This window comes from Lissotriton helveticus, chromosome 3_2 (genome assembly GCF_964261635.1).
Source record: "Lissotriton helveticus chromosome 3_2, aLisHel1.1, whole genome shotgun sequence".
NCBI classification, from domain to species: domain Eukaryota; kingdom Metazoa; phylum Chordata; class Amphibia; order Caudata; family Salamandridae; genus Lissotriton; species Lissotriton helveticus.
The window spans coordinates 289,305,370-289,322,509 of NC_136062.1; the positions used below are offsets into that span (position 1 = coordinate 289,305,370).

The 17,140-nt window shown below is 48.7% G+C and overlaps 1 protein-coding gene across 4 annotated transcripts in view; it reads right to left on the reverse strand.

Annotated features, from left to right (window-relative positions):
• Positions 1 to 17,140, reverse strand: part of ALPK3 (alpha kinase 3) — a 1,275,893-nt gene that overhangs the window by 469,492 nt on the left and 789,261 nt on the right. The gene's annotated exons all lie outside the window — the stretch shown is intronic.

A 17,140-nucleotide genomic window follows, 5' to 3' on the forward strand; every position in this document is an offset into this window, starting at 1 on the left:
AGTATCTCCTAGGTGCCAGACATCCCGCAGTGGTATATACTGACCATCGCAACCTCCAATATCTCAAGTCAGCAAAGGCACTTTCCATGAGACAGCTGCGTTGGTCTCAGTTCTTTAGTGAGTTCGATTTCACTGTCCAGTACAGACCTGGCAAACGTAACGGGAAGGCAGATGCTCTATCACGTTTGGGTTTCGAGACCCCTACAGATCCCATTGAACCTACACACATCATCCCCAGAACGAGTATTGTAGGAGGCACACAGACAGAGGATGAATTTCTGGCACATGTGAGGTGTAGTCAAGCGTTAGCAGACATGCAGACTATAGTGGGTTCACAGGACACGTCTAGGAAGGGTAACCTTGTGTGTGTACAAGGGGGAGTGGTTTTACCGACGAGGGAATTACAGGAACAAGTCCTGCAGTGGTATCACACACATCCAGTGGCTGGTCATCCAGGAATAAAGAAAACCATTAGCACTGTGCGTGAACGTTTCTGGTGGCCTAATATGCTAGCAGACATAGAACGCTTTGTTAAGACATGCTATGTGTGTGCTCAAACCAAGGTTTCTCGCCTCAACCCTGTGGGCCTTCTCATGCCTTTACCTTCCCCTCCCGGTCCCTGGCATACGGTGTCCCTTGATTTTATAGTGGAACTGCCGCTCACTAAAGCAAAGAACAATACATTGCTGGTGGTGGTGGATATGTTCACCAAGATGGCCCATTTTGTACCATTACAGCGTTTACCCACAGCAGTTGAGTTAGCCTCCATATACATGCAACACATAGTGCGACTTCATGGTTTCCCTTCTGCCTTGGTCTCCGACAGAGGAGCCCAATTTGTGTCCCGGTTCTGGAGGAGTTTGTGTTCTTTGCTCCAGATAGACGTCCGTCTGTCCTCAAGTCATCACCCACAGTCAGATGGGCAGACGGAGAGAGTCAATCAGTGTTTTGAGCAATACATAAGGAATCAGGTATTGCAGTCTCCAGTGGACTGGGATGAGTTGGTTTGGGTAGCAGAAATCTCATATAACAACAGCACACACTCCTCTATCAAAGTTTCTCCTTTCTTTTGCATGTATGGTTATCACCCTAAGTTGCTGCCCTCAGGTTGTTCCACAGATTGTCCAACCCCTGCTGCTGCAGACAGAGTAGAGATGTTACTCGAGATACATAAGAAGGCATTAGAGAGTCTTGAGATGGCTAAGGTTAGATACACAGAAGGGGCAAATCTACACAGAAGATTGGAACCCATATACACACCAGGGGACGATGTTTGGCTCTCCACTAAATACATTGCTCTTGGGGGTCCACGCAAGTTCAATCCCAAATACATAGGTCCCTATAAGGTGGAAAAGATAATCAATCCTGTTGCCATAAGATTACAACTTCCACCTTCATTTAGGATTCATCCGGTATTCCATGTTTCCCTACTAAAACCGGTTGAACCAGGGACTACATTGCCGGTGAAACCTACTCCGTTAACTCTGCAGGACTCGGATGAATATGAGGTTGAGACTATCCTTGATTCCCGTAGAGTGAGGGGTACGGTCCAGTATTTAGTTCATTGGAAGGGATACGGTGTGGAAGAGCGCACATGGGAACCCTTCTCTAATATCCATGCACCTCGACTGTTAAGGGTGTTTCATCAAAGATATCCTGACAAGCCCAAACCGGTTGGGGGTTGTTGTGGGGGGAGTGTACTGTCATGCCTCAAGCCCCTTCCCCGTGCGCTGTCCCTTTAATTGGTGCACTACTTAAGATTTCTTGACCCAGGGAGCGACGCTTCACGTTCTTGCGTATAGCTCCGTCGGGTCCGTTTGTTGCCTGACTTCCTGTGCCTGACTTCCGTTCCTGAGTACTAGCGTACTAATTGTTCGTTGAGAGTCCGCGGCTCTGTGGGTTTATTCCGAGCCTCCGTGGTCTTTCTCTTTGTTTTTGAGCAAGCGCCTTGCCTCTGCGCTTGTTCCTTGTGACACGGACCGTGTCACTTTTCATTTCCTTAATTCCTCCCCATTTGTTTGGTGTTCCGCCCGGCGGCCGGGTTTTACTCCGCCATCCGGCGGGATTCCTCTTCTTTCTGCAAGCCCTCCTTTGTGCTCCGCTTGTCAGCCGGGCTTGGTCTCCGCTGACGGGCCGGGCTAGCTTTCTCCCTTCATTTTCCCTCACCGGGGAGCTCCGCTGGTCAGCCGGGTTTCCTCTCCGCTGGCGGCCGGGTTTTCCTCGGTGAATTAGTATTAGTTAGTTAGGGTTTTCCTCTTCGTTATTTTTCTTATGCCCTGCCCGTCCCTACTCCCGGCATTCCTTGGGGTACTTACACTTGTGGAGTATCAAGTATTTGGACTTGGTATCTTGCGTGGACCAGTGTGGATCGGGCTACAGCTGCACGTCCCAGAATCACGGTAACAGCGCATTATTGCGCTGCTCATATATATTGTTATCAAAAGACTGTGTTGTAGTGTGTAAAATCCTGTTTTGTTTATTGTAGAAGTTTCTCCAGCTAATACGAATATTGGCAACAGAGTTATTGAATCCTCTCAAACCTTTGGGCGGTGTTTCTTGGATGTTCAGACAGAAATCAGAGTGAGCAGCATAATTTCGTAGCTTGTATTACCAGCAACATAGAGACACTAGACTTATGTATATATTGCCTCCTTCACTGCAGCTCCAGATAAATCCCTTACCAGAGGTTCTTCCATTCAGGAACGTTAACACACATCAATCTAGGTATGAAAGGATATTTAATGTAATTGTGAATGTGATTGTCCTATTCAGTCTCAAGAATATCACTCCTTTGCATTGCAGTCTACCTCGTTGCCAAGCCCCCAAGAAGGCTGAAACATCCAGTCTGAAGACCATCATCACACAATTGTTACCCCCACCTTTCCTTGTTTTGTCTCCCTGTTTTCCCCTGTTCCGCCTTTTGTGCTCTAGTGTTCGATAGAGTCGGAAGGCTGCAGGGGAAGGCTGTGGATTATACTTCGGATTCCTGACGCTCCTGCGGAAACGACTTGTATCCTTGACACTTGGTTCCGCAAGCTGCAAACGGGCTCAGCTCATGCCAGAGCACCATCTCACATAATTCCAAGCACTCTGCCTTCAGGATTGATAAGGCCTTCCATAGGAGTGACTGATAGGAATATATGTGTCCATTTTAGGGTTAGATATAGGTATACTATATCTACAGCAAAGGGTGTTTACACCACCTTGCCCCAGCTGTCGTGCAGCCAGTTGTGTCAGATTTAGATGGCCAGCCAGGGGTGGCATAATACATGCTTCAGCCCCTGGTAGGCCCTGGGTACACCTATGCCCTGTGTACAGGGACTGATAAGGTGGCCCAGTACCAATTGGTAAATGCACCTAAAGTACATGCCTGTCAATTTAGAGAGAGAACAGCTAGGCTGTGGGTCTGATTAGCAGGCCCACAGCCAGGGAAAGTCGCAAACCAGTGAAGCAAAAAGCAAAAATCTGGGGTGACCATAGGATTGAAGACCCCACTCTCCTACATAACCCCCCCCAAACTTAGGGACATTAAACTAACCTTGACCAGGTGAGTCTTCCTGTTCTAAGTGGAAATACCTGGAGAGACCATCTGCATTGCCATGGTCAGTCCCTGGTCTGTGCTCCACTGTAAAGTCCATCCCCTGTAGGGAAATGGACCACCTAAGAAGTTTGGGGTTTTCACCCTTCATCTGATTTAGCCATAAGAGGGGCTTATGGTTGGTCTGAATCTTGAAGTGAGTTCCAAACAAGTATGGCCTCAACTTCTTCAGGGCCCAAACCACAGCAAAGGCCTCCCTCTCAATAGCTGACCAACGTTTCTCTCTAGGGGTCAGCCTTCTGCTTATAAAAGCAATGGGCTGGTCATGACCATCAATATTCAGTTGAGAAAGAACAGCTCCCACACCCAAAACAGATGCATCTGTTTGGACAATGAAGGTTTTGGAGTACTCAGGACTCTTGAGAATAGGTGCAGTACACATGGCCTGCTTTAGGTCATCAAATGCCTTCTGAAAGCTAACTGTCCACTGAACTTTCTGTGGCATTTTCTTCTTGTCAGGTCATTAAGTGGTGTCACAATGGACCCATAATTTTTGACAAACTTCCTATAGTAACCAGACAGGCCCAAGAAAGCTCTGACCTGTGTCTGGGTGGTTGGAGGAGCCCAGTCCTTTATGGCCTGTATCTTGCTCTCCAATGGTTGAACCTGGTCTCCACCCACAAGGTGGCCCAGGTACACAACCTGACTCTGCCCTATCTGGCACTTAGTAGCCTTGATAGTGAGGCCTGCCTTTTGCAGGGCCTCCAAAACTTTCCTCAGGTGGATCAGGTGATCCTCCCAGGTGGAGCTAAAGACAGCAATATCATCTAGATCTGCTGCACAAAAGGCATCCAACCCAGTGAGAACTTGGTTCACCAACCTTTGAAAAGTGGCAGGTGCATTTTTCAAACCAAAGGGCATCACCACAAATTGGTAATGACCTCCTGGGGTAGAAAATGCTGTCTTGGCCTTGGCATCCTCAGCTAACCTGATCTGCCAATAGCCAGCTGTGAGGTCAAATGTACTTAAGAAAGTTGCAGAAGCCAACTTGTCTATCAGTTCATCTGCCCTGGGTATTGGATGGGCATCTGTCTTAGTGACAGCATTGAGACCCCTGTAGTCTACACAAAACCTCATCTCTCTCTTACCATCTTGGGTGTGAGGTTTTGGCACTAGAACTACAGGACTAGCCCAAGGGCTCTCTGAGGGTTCAATGACTCACTCCCAATTCCAACATCTTTTGTACTTCCGTTTTTATGCAGTCCCTGACGTGGTCAGGTTGCCTGTAGATTTTACTCTTTATAGGCAGACTGTCTCCAGTGTCCACCTCATGTGTGCACCAGTTTGTCTGACTGAGGGTCAGAGAAAACATTTGTCTGAAGGATTGAAGGACTTGCTTACAATCCTCTTGTTGATGAGCAGAGAGGCTGTCAGAAAAGACTACACCATCTACTGACCTATCATCAGGGTTCTGAGTGAGCAGGTCTGGGAGAAGCTCACTCTCTTCCTCCTGCCCCTCATCTGTGGCCATGAGCAAGCCCATGTCCTCCCTGTTGACAAATGCTTTGAGCCTATTCACATGAAGTACTCTGTGAGGGCTCCTGGGAGTTCCCATGTCCACCAAGTAGGTGACTTCTCCCTTTTGCTCAATGATGGTATGGGGTCCAGACCATTTGTCTTGGAGAGCTGCTGGGGCCACTGGCTCCAACACCCACACCTTCTGTCCTGCATGATACACAGTTAGGACAGCCTTTTGGTCATGCCAAGCTTTTTGAAGTTCTTGGCTGGCCTCAAGGTTTTTAGATGCCTTCTCCATGTACTCTGCCATCCTGGAGCGGAGACCAAGTACATAGTCCACTATGTCAAGTTTAGGCTTTTTGAGAGGTAACTCCCATCCTTCCATCACAAGACATAGGGGTCCTCTTACAGGATGTCCAAACAGAAGCTCAAAAGGACTATAACCAACCCCCTTCTGTGGGACCTCTCTGTAAGCAAACAGGAGGCAGGGTAAAAGGAAATCCCATCTTCGCCTGAGCTTCTCATGTAATCCTTTTATCATCCCTTTGAGGGTCTTGTTGAATCTCTCAACAAGCCCATTGCATTGTGGGTGATAGGGTGTGGTGAATTTATAATTGACACCACACTCCTTCCACATAGCAGTCAAGTATCCTGACATGAAGTTTGCACCTCTGTCAGAGACAACCTCCTTAGGAAACTCCACTCTGGAGAAAACTCCAAGTAGGGCCCTGGCCACAACAGGAGCTGTAGTGGTCCTAAGGGGAATAGCTTCTGGATACCTGGTGGCATGATCCACTACCACCAGTATAAATCTGTGCCCAGATGCTGTTGGGAGATCCATTGGTCCAACAATGTCAATCCCTACTCTTTCAAAGGGAACCCCCACCACAGGTAGTGGTATAAGGGGGGCCTTTGTTGTGCCACCTGATTTGCCACTGGCTTGGCAGGTGACACATGAGCGACAAAACTCTTTAGTGTCCTCAGACATATGAGGCCAGTGAAAGTGTGGGGCAAGCCTGTCCCAAGTCTTGTTCTGGCCTAAGTGACCTGCAAGGGGAATCTCATGGGCTAAGGTGAGAAGGAAACCTCTAAGAGACAAGGGGATGACCAGCCTCCTGGTAGCACCAGGCTTGGGGTCTCTTGCCTCAGAGTATAGGAGTCCATCTTCCCAATAGACTTTATGGGCACCTGTAGCATTCCCTGCAGCCTCTGCAGCAGCCTGCTGTCTGAGGGGTTCAAGAGAGGAACAGTCTAACTGTGCCTGCCTCAAGTCTGCCCTGGAAGGTCCCCCTGTCCCAAGAAACTCAACCTGTTCAGGCTCAAGCTCTTCTAGGACAGTTCCTTCTGGGGTCTTGGGGTCAGTCTCATGAGAGAGCTGATCCTCAACCTGAGGCAGGGGGGAAGGGTCAACCTTACCCCTACTGCTCTTTCTCTTGGGTAGTGTCTGGTCCATTCTTCCAGGATCCAGCACTAGTTCAGCTGGGCATTTCTTGGCCTGTGACCTAGTCACAGCAAGCACATGTGAGGAGAGACCTAGCATTTCTACATGAGTCCTGTACTCCACATCTGACCACAGTGAGGATTCCAAATCATTGCCCAAAAGACAATCTACTGGGAGGTCTGAACTAACTACAACCTTTTTGAGGCCAGTTACCCCTCCCCAGGAGAAATTAACAACTGCCATACTGTGATTGGTAGTGACATTGCTAGCATTGGTCACTAGGTAATCTGAACCTAGCATGATCTGGTCAGGGTCCACAAATGTTGGTGTCACCATAGTGACACTGGCACAGGTGTCCCTGTAGGCCTGAGCCATTTTTCCATTGATTAAAGGCGTTTGCCTGTATTTGCCCAGAGAACTAGGACTTACAGTAGGGGTCATATCCATGTCCCCAGTACAAACAAGAACTGCCTGAGTAGGAATTCTAACTAAGTCAGAACCCACCTCAGTTCCCAGGGTTAACCCAACTATAGCCTTGGGAGGTACACTACCACTACTAACTGTACTAGGGGGTGCAGGTGTCTTAGGGACAGTAGTGGTAGGAGTTTGTCCTTTCTTGGTGCACTCACTAAACCAGTGAGTCTTACTTTTACAGTATTGGCACCATGGTTTCTTAGGACCATCATTCTTGTTCTTTTGGGAAGTTTGGGACCCACCCTCCTTAGGTTTTTGGGGCCCTGTTGAAGACTTCTGGTCATTTTGCTTATTCTCATTACCCTTCTGGTCTGCTTTCTTCTGGCCACCACCCTGGTTCTGGTTCTGCTGCTTGACCCTTGTCCTGACCCATCTGTCTGCCTTCTTTCCCAATTCTTGGGGAGAGGTCAGATCTGAGTCAATCAAGTGCTGATGCAACAACTGGTTCTGACAATTATTTAAGATTTGCTCTCTCATAATTAGATTATACAATCCTGTGTAATCAGTAACTTTACTTCCCAGTAACCAGCCCTCCAGAGCCTTACTGGCACAATCTACAAAGTCAGTCCAATCTTGAGCCTGAGTTTTCTGGGTATCCCTGAACATCAACCTGTACTGTTCCGTGGTTAAGCCAAACCCATCAATCAGAGCAAGTTTCAAGACTTGGTAATCATTAGCATCCTCAACTCTAACAGTGAGGAGCTTGTCTCTACCTTTACCTTCAAAGGAGAGCCACAATATAGCTGCCCACTGACTCTGGGGTACCTGCTGTACTTTGTAGCCTCTCTCCAAAGCAGTCATCCACTTGTGGATATCATCCCCTGTCTTATAGGGGGGCACTATTTTACTCAGGTGTCTATTATCAAAACTCCTGTCTTTATCCTTAGGGATATTGCTGTCACCAGTGGGGACTACCCCACTCAACTGTTGCTCTCTAGCAAATGCAAGCTTTTCTTTGGCAAGTCAAGTCAAGTCAAGTCAATTAATTTATATAGCGCGCTACATACCCAGAGGGTCTCAAGGCGCTTGAAGATGGGTGGGGAATTACTTGTCGAATATCCAGGTTTTAAGTTGCTTTCTGAATGCTAGGTGGTTCTGGGTGAGGCGAAGGTGATTGGGAAGTGAGTTCCAGGTTTTAGCCGCCAGGTAGGAGAAGGATCTTCCTCCCATGGTGGTTTTGTTGATGAGAGGTACAGCGGCAAGGGCTTGGTTGGAAGAGCGAAGCTGGCGGGAGGGGGTGTAAAAGGAAAGTCGTGTGTTGAGGCATTCGGGTCCAAGTTCGTAAAGTGCTTTGTGTGCGTGGGTTAGGAGGCGGAATGTTATCCTCTTGTTGATGGGGAGCCAGTGGAGGTTTTTCAGGTGACCAGAAATGTGGTCTTTACGCGGGATGTCTAGTATGAGTCTGGCTGATGCGTTCTGGATGCGTTGGAGTTTTTTCTGAAGTTTGGCAGTGGTACCGGCATATAGGGTGTTTCCGTAGTCCAGGCGGCTTGTAACCAGTGCGTGGGTGACCGTTTTTCTAGTTTCGGTGGGGATCCAGCGAAATGTTTTTTTGAGCATGCGAAGAATGTTGAAGCAAGATGATGAAACGGCGTTGACTTGTCTGGTCATCGAGAGTGAGGAGTCCAGGATGACGCCCAGGTTCCGTGCGTGGTCCGTCGGGATGGGTGCTTTTCCAAGGGCCTCTGGCCACCAAGAGTCGTCCCAGGCGGAGGGAGAGGTACCTAAGATAAGGACTTCTGTTTTGTCTGAATTCAGTTTCAGGCGGCTGTGCTTCATCCACTCGGCAACTTCTTTCATTCCTTCATGTAGGTTGGTTTTGGCGGTGTGAGGGTCTTTGGTGAGTGAGAGGATCAGTTGAGTATCATCAGAGTAGGAGATGATGTTGAGGTTGTGATGGTGTGCGATGGTCGCGAGGGGGCTCATGTATACGTTGAAGAGGGTGGGGCTGAGTGAAGATCCTTGTGGCACGCCGCAGATGACTTCGGTGGCCTCTGATTTGAAGGGGGGAAGGCAGACTCTCTGAGTTCTTCCGGCAAGGAACGAGGTGATCCATTCCAGTGCTTTTCCTTGGATTCCGATGTTTTTGAGGCGTTGTAACAGGGTGCTATGACAGACTGTGTCGAAGGCAGCGGAGAGGTCGAGGAGGATGAGGGCGACTGTGTCTCCATTATCCAGTAGCGTTCGAATGTCGTCTGTTGCTGCGATGAGTGCGGTCTCAGTGCTGTGTTTGGCTCGGAAGCCGGATTGTGAGGAGTTGAGGGATTTGTTGGTTTCAAGGAAGGCGGCGAGTTGGTTGTTGACAGCTTTCTCGATGACTTTGGCCGGGAATGGAAGGAGCGAGATGGGGCGGTAGTTTTTGAGCTCGGTGGGGTCAGCTGTGGGTTTTTTCAGAAGGGCGCTGAGTTCGGCGTGTTTCCAGCTTTCCGGGAAGGTGGCGGAGTTGAGGGAGCAGTTGATGACGTCTCGGAGGTGTGGTGCTATGATGGAGTCTGCTTTGTTGAAGATGTGGTGAGGGCATGGGTCAGTGGGGGATCCTGAGTGGATGGAGTTCATTAGGCGGATGGTGTCCTCAGTGGAGATTGGGTTCCAGTCATTAAGGATGTTCAAGGGGGGTGAAGGTGCGATAGAAGGTTGGGTGGGTAGGTCTCCGGGTTGGTTGTCGAAGCTGTTGTGGATGTCTGCGATTTTTTCGTGGAAGAACGAAGCTAGGGAGTCGCAAAGGGTTTGAGAGGGCGTGATGTCGTTGGAGTTGGCAGTGGGGTTGGTAAACTCTTTGATGATGTTGAATAATTCCTTGCTGTTGTGGGCGTTGTTGTCTAGTCGGTCTTGGAGTGCGGCTTTCTTGGCAGTCCGGATTAGTTGGTGGTGTATGCGGGTGGCGTTTTTGAAGGCGTTTCTGGTGCTGGTGTTTGGGTCATTTTTCCATGCCTTCTCAAGGGAGCGACAGAGTTTCTTGGATTTCTTAAGATCATCGTTGAACCAGGGGGCGTTTTTGCTGCCTAGTTTGATTTGACGTTTTTTCAAAGGTGCTAGGTTGTCGGCGCTGTTGGTTAGCCATTGAGTGAGGTTAATGGCTGCTTGGTTGGGGTTCGAAGAGTGGGCAGGGGGGTTTTGAAGAAGTGATGAGGAGATCTGGTCGATGGTGATTTTGTTCCAGTTTCTTCGCAGAGTAGGTTGGGGATGGTTGTGGGTTGTGGTCTTTTTGTAGATAAAGTGAACGCAACTGTGGTCCGTCCAATGGAGAACTGTGGTGTGACTGAAGGAGATATGTTTGCTGGAGGTGAAGATAGGGTCGAGTGTGTGACCTGCGTAGTGAGTGGGGGTATTGACAAGTTGTTTGAGTCCGAGGTTGGCGAGATTGTCCAGAAGGGTGGTGGCGTTGCTGTCGTTGCTCTTTTCCAGGTGAAAATTGAGGTCTCCCAATAGAATGTAGTCCTCGGAGGGGAGGGCGTGTGGGGTGATAAAGTCAGTGATGTCTTCACTGAATTGTGCACGGGGTCCTGGTGGCCTGTAGAGGAGGGTGCCTCTGAGTGTGGTCTTGGGGTCGGAGTGGATCTGGAAGTGGAGGTGTTCGGCGATAGCGAGGTTGTCATCTGAGCTGGTTAAGACGCGGATGGTGTTCTTATGAACGATGGCGATGCCTCCTCCTGTTTGCTTGGTGCGGTCTTTTCGGATGATCTTGTAGCCTTCCGGGATGGCAATGGTGATGTCTGGGGCTGAGGAGGCGTTCATCCGTGTTTCTGTTAGGAAGGCGACGTCCGGAGAGATGGTGTCTAGTAGGTGCCAAAGGTCGATGGCGTGTTTGTGGACCGATCGGGTGTTGAGCAGGATGCATTTTAGGTGGTTGGTGTCAGATCTCTGTTTGGTGTTAGTGGATGAGGAGTTGGTCTTGGTGCCGTCATACTTGCAGGAGTTGCATGTGAAGGGTCCATGGGTGTGTCCAGGAGCGGCTTGGGCGCAGTTGGGGAGTCGACCGGGGTTTAGGGCTAGGAGGGTGGAGGCGTCGTATGTAATGCGGGTGGGGAGGGTGGTACGGGGGCCAGGGGGTCTGGCGCTGGGCACGGGCCTGGCGCGGACGGGCGTAGACGGGCTTACCTTTGGCGCACCTTCGGCGCGACTGCTGCGCGTGATCGCTGCGCGCAAGTGCATGTGACATAAATGAGTGGAGGGGGAGGGGCGAGGGAGGCTCAGCTGGGAGCCGGGGCGGGCACAACGATACCACAACGATACCAGCTCTAAGCAGGGAGCCTGGGGAGCGACCGCTCAGCACAGCAGCGATGAGATGGTCACAGCGCTTCCAGGTACGGGAGCGCTGTAAGTAGTCAGTGGGAGGGAGGCTCAGCTGGGAGGCGGGGCGGGCTCAAGAGGACGGGCTTGTAGGGAAAACAACAACAACAAGCAAGGGCAAGTTCTTCCCTCTGAATCCTCAGATTAGCTTGTCTCATCCTTGCTTCATGCTCTCTTCTCTGAGGGGAAGTCATTCTCCTCTGTGGAGAAGTCCTTCTCCTATGAGCAGAGGCATGAGAGTGCACAGATGTATTGGAGTCCCTAGAATGAGATCTATCTCTTCTAACTCCAAGGTTAGGCCTGCTCAGGGTCAGTACTGGGGGTCCCCCAGATCCTTCCCTATGTAGGTCTAAGTTGGCCCTTGTAAGTCTGCTGACTAACTCAGGACCATTGTCTGCCTCATCCCCAGATGGTTCCTCTTCTTCCTCCTCCTCTTCTACATTCTCTGTTTCAGGGAGGTCTGGATCTCCAAGGGTACCCTCTAAGGCTGGCATGCTCCCATCTGTATGAGAAGCCTTTCTAGCATCATATGTCTCTAAGAGACCTAACAGAAAGGGAGTGGTAGGGTTGGAACCCTGTTTCAATTTCCTGGAGGTACACAATTGTCTCATCTCCTGGAAACTGAGAGCTGCATATCTGGAAAGGACCTGTGGAGGGTCACTAACCACTTGGGGAGTCTCTGAAGACTCTCCATGGGTAGACATGCTTCTAGTGAGGTGTAAGTGATGCACCTACCTACACTATGGGTTTTCCTACTGATCCCTTGCTAAGAGTTGTAGTCAGGGTGTGCTAGGCCCTTTCTACTACAACAGCTGGTTCAGTAGAACTCAGAGTATTTCTAAGCGTGTTATATGTACCTAGGTACCTTATGTGATCTTTCAAATGATATTTCAAGATTATATTTGGTAAAAACAACAGCAAGCTCAAATCCCAACCGCTGCACTCCAATGTGAGAAGTTGGCCTGATATATGATGCTCACTAGTTCTAGTGATCACCTTGTATCAGTCCAAACAACCCTTATGGTGATTGGTTGTAAGTCAACCTTATAGACCAGCTATCCTAATGGTAGTGTGGACTAAGCAGTCTTAGGCTAAACTCTTTTGGCATGTGAAGCCAGCTGTTTTACCACAATATAACCCCTTGAATACCAAGTGAAAGGACACCACACAGGTTGTTATGAAAATAAACGATATATTTATTAATAACAACACCTCTGAACTCTTTATGAGGTCAGAGGGCTAAGCACATGACAATCTCTTACAAAAAACACTACGAGTTGCACAAAATTACAATGGTGCCCTAGGGGCACGACAAACCATATACTAAGTAAGTGGAATGTGAAAGTCGATAATCGGAATGGAGCTGTCCAGAGGCTGTAGGATCGATGGGACCACGCTACACTAACTTCAGGTAAGTACTAGGAGGCCCACGGAACGCGTGTGCAGAGTGTGAACTCCCACGCAAGATGCGTAACAACGTCTATGGACAGTACAGTTCAAAGAAAAGGTGAGTACGGACAATCCTGACTAGATAGAACGACAACGACTGTGGAATTGGACACTAGGACAGTTAAACTACCCTTGAGCACCGAAATGCTCTCGTTACCTCACCCACGGGCTGCGGGTGCATAGGTGTCAAAGTGCGTCGGGTTCTCGCGTTGAAGTCAATGGAGCCTGAAAAGAAAAGATGCTGCAGGCGACCAGGAGGAAGATGTCCGGTACAATCCAAGGGTGGATTGTTGAAGAAGGAGACCTACAAGCAGAGTGGACAATGTTCAGTCACTAGCCAGTGACTGGGGTGGAACCAGGAAGGAACCAGATGTCGTCATCGCGATCAGGTGAAGAGTGGACGCTTGACTCTGCAGCCACGTGGACCAGGAGGTGTCTTCGACGACCAGGATGGAGGCACGAGCTGTCCCACGCAGGCTCTCGCTGTCGGCGGTGTTGGATCCGGGATTGGAGGCAACAGGCCTTGGCAAAGGCAACCCACGCGGTGAGTGGAAAAAGCGTCTGGTGCGGACTAGGAGAGTGCGGGGTGCCCCTCTTTTGGAAGGGAGCAAGGGCCAATCTGGAGCAACCAGATCAGCAGTGGAAATTCACAGGTTCGTCGTCTGGGGGGCCACTAGCCAGCCGGCAAGTGACCAGACAACGCGTTGAGCAGGAACCAAGCAGAAGGGCCCCACGCAGATCTCGTGGATGCTGGAGGGCTGATCTTCGGTGCAGGGGCTGCTCGGGGCTGGGGCTTCTCAGTCCCCAAAGCACTTGGTCGAGTTTACCTTGGGAGTCGAGCTGGATGCGAAGTGCAGGTTCGTTCAAGATGGCCGGTCCCACGTGTCTCGTCGCACCCACGGGTCTCAGCTTTGCCGCAGATGTAGGTAGAGGTCGGAGAGGTCTGGGAATCCGGGGTCGTCGGGCTCTGAAGTCTGGATCCTCGAGGGAAGACGACAAAGTGAAGCCGCTGGACGCTTGATGGTACCTGCAGTTGCAGGGTGGACACTTCTTTCCCACAAGGGAGATTCTTCAGTCTTCTGTGGAGCAGAACGTCGAAGGCCAGAGTTTCTTCTTGTAGAATAGTTCAGGATAATCTAATTTGGAATGGGACCTGCTCCTACCTTTATTCTCCTAAAGGGGGCTGCACTACTGACTAGGTCCCTCCCCTGGGTGGGACTAGGAAGGGGGGTGGTTACACCCCCTATCCTTTGTCCGGTTTCCCGCCAGAGCTGGGGCTGGAGTGCCCCAGCAACTGGTTTGAACCGGTGTATGCACAAGGCAGCTTGTGTGCCCCAGGCATGTCTCATTCCTTTCAGGCCTCCCTACCTCAATACCCAAAATCCTGTCTGGGGTGGTGCTAGCACCTCCCAAGGCAGGAAACCCTTTGTCCAAGGGTCTGAGTAGCAGGCCCACAGCCAGGGAAAGTCGTAAACCAGTGAAGCAAAATGCAAAAATCTGGGGTGACCATAGGATTGCAGACCCCACTCTCCTACAGTTATGTAATAAATTGCTTGTGATTATTATTCTATGTGCCCCTTTAAGACATGTGTTCCTTTGAATGTCTGTGAGTGTTCCTGGCTCGTGGTTCGCTCAGTGACTTCAGTTACTGAGTGAACTCCGGCCTGAGAGGACACGTTATTCGTGGGTGAACTTCTTTGGAATAAACTCCTTCTTTCAATCAAGAAGACTGTGGACAATATTACTTACTACAGATTGGCGACGAGGATGGGATAATTGTTCACCCACCAACCCACGCTGGATTAATTTTTTTATTCGTGGGTTAACTTCTTTGTAATAAACTCCTTCTTTCAATCAAGAAGACTGTGGACAATATTACTTACTACAGACGGATGGCTGTAATGAGTCTTACTGTGTACGAGTGAGCCAAAGTAACCAACGTGACCGGGTGGCCAAAGTGGGTGGGGATGCTATGAATGCCACAGCCCCAGCCCGCACTTAGCTTTTACTTGAGTTAGCGTTACCCATCCACCTCCTAATATGAGGCAATACACGCCATCCGGCATGGGAACAAGCACAGACCCGCGATTCTAGTGCTGACACTTTTCCAATCTTTCTCCCGCAATCCAGGGGTCAAGAGACGTCGAGAGTGGTCTATAACTCCAAGGACCCCCCACCGGGGGCAAGGCAAGGCACCAAGAGAAGAGGTGACCGGCAGCACCAGGAGGCGCTTGGCCAGTAGCAGATGCGTCAGAGCCTAGCCCGGCCCGGCTCGGCCCCCCCCCAGCCAACCCTCTGCACCATCGCCAAATACCGTGATGGAGCAATCGGCATGGTGGTGGTAGGGCCATCAGCGTGTGAGTCGGTGGAGGCCAATTTGGTGACGGTCCAGTAGTAGTTCCAGATAAGTATCTCTATCAATATTCTACTAATTATCATTTGCCAAGTTATCAGTAGAAGGAGTGACAGTTTGAGGTGTTTGAGACACCCTGGGTGCTTATAGAAGAAGAGGTAACAAAGCCTAGTCTGCTGCATTTGTTGTCACTGGGGCAGCAGCAGGGTACAACGCTTTGGAACGTGGTAAAATTGAGGAAGCTATGGCTTTAGTATATAGTTCAGGAATGTCTCCATCATTGTTGCAGGGTATTTAAAAAAAGGACAGGGACCTTCGTTAAGGGTGGTTTTCTATGATGATACCTAAATTCTGAGGACTAATCACAATAACTTCTGTGACCTTCTGGTGGAAAGTTGTGCGGAGCATAATCATCATAACCTTGTGGGTGTGGAACTTGTCTCCAATGTTCTTTCGATATACTACCTGGACACCTTGTATGAAGAATTTGGGGGTTAAAAGTGATTCTTGCCTCACAATGAAAGACTAAGTAATCTGTGGTAAAGATCTTTTTTTCCAAAGGAAGGCATAAAAAAGAAGTATTTATCATTTTAATCTTCAGCAGAGAGTACAAATTATGAGTGCTTCTGTGGCCACCAAGTAGGACTACTGCAGCTTTACATATGTAGGTTTACAGATGAAATCCCTGAATGAATTGGTCCAAAATGCTGCAGCAAGAAAGATTCTAAATATGAAGAAATATGAGTCAATCATGTATGCTTTAGGTAAACTGAACTATTTGGCATTTAGCCAAAGGATAGAATGTTAATGTTTAAGTATTATGCACAAAACACTTTGCGATAAGAGAACAAATCATCTCTCCAACCGATTTTCCTTTTATATCCCAAGACACAGATTGAGATCGAAAGACAGCCTTTTATCTCAATGTACCAAATTTGGAACAGTTTGGAACAGGCTCCTGATAAAGTTGAGGAAGGAACCATCCCTGATAATGTTTAGGAAGCTTCTAAAACCTGCCTTTTTCCAGCTTCCTCAGTCAAAGAAGTGATCTCAAACGACTGCATATGTGCGAGCCCCCGATGATATTGAGACAAGTTAGCCATGTCTTCCTTTAGCCCAAGGTACCTAACGTTTTTATATTATCCACAAATAAAACCCGCGTTTGTTTTAAATTGACAGGGCAGATAGAAACTCATTGAAGATTGCCACAGCAGCTACATAAGCTCTCTCTGGGGTGAAACACAGAAAACTACTTGCTGTAACCTCTTTAGCCAATCTGATGGTATACGACATAGGGCAGACTGATGCACGCCTAGAGAAATTTTGTTTCAAATAATCAATAGAATTAAAGCAATGCTTAATTAAATGTCTAATCTCTGAAAAGACGTAAGCCGATAAAGGGGGGAAATTGCGAAGAACCAGGGAAATCCAATTGAAGACTTTGCTGATGGAAATGGCCAAAATGGGTGGGGGGAATGGGACGAGGTCACCTGCTTAGGGGATGTTGAAATGAGAGGGCCTATTATTGAAACTTTCAAGCAACATCATTCTTCTGCAAAAAGTATTGGAATTTTGCCTGCAACTCCAGTTTTGCTGATCCACTTTAGTAAGATGGCAAGCGAAAATTGTCCTTGGATTTTCCATGCCTCTCCATAGGAGGAAGATGTTTTAGCATGGTGTCCAACTCCTATCAGTTAGTTTGAGAGTCTTGCATAAGGCTAAAAAATGGCCAAGGTCACCCACATATTTTTTATTGCAAGATTGGTCTTTGCTGTGAATCATGTATTGTAAGTGGGCTATACGATGGGTACGGTGTATAATTTAATTTAGTATGATGCCTTCCTGTTTTAGTCGATGGCACACGCAAAAGGCATATTTCAAGAGATGAGCTAGACATCACCAATAGTACACAGATATTGCTATATTTTAGTATTATTTATAGCTAAAATATCTTGCGGCACAGAGAAATGAAGTAGGTCATTACAACTTCAACCAGTGTAAAAATATTTGATCCCCCAGAAAAGAAGAGAAAGCATAGTGAAACTTATAGTCATAATGGGGCGGAATGTAAATGGAA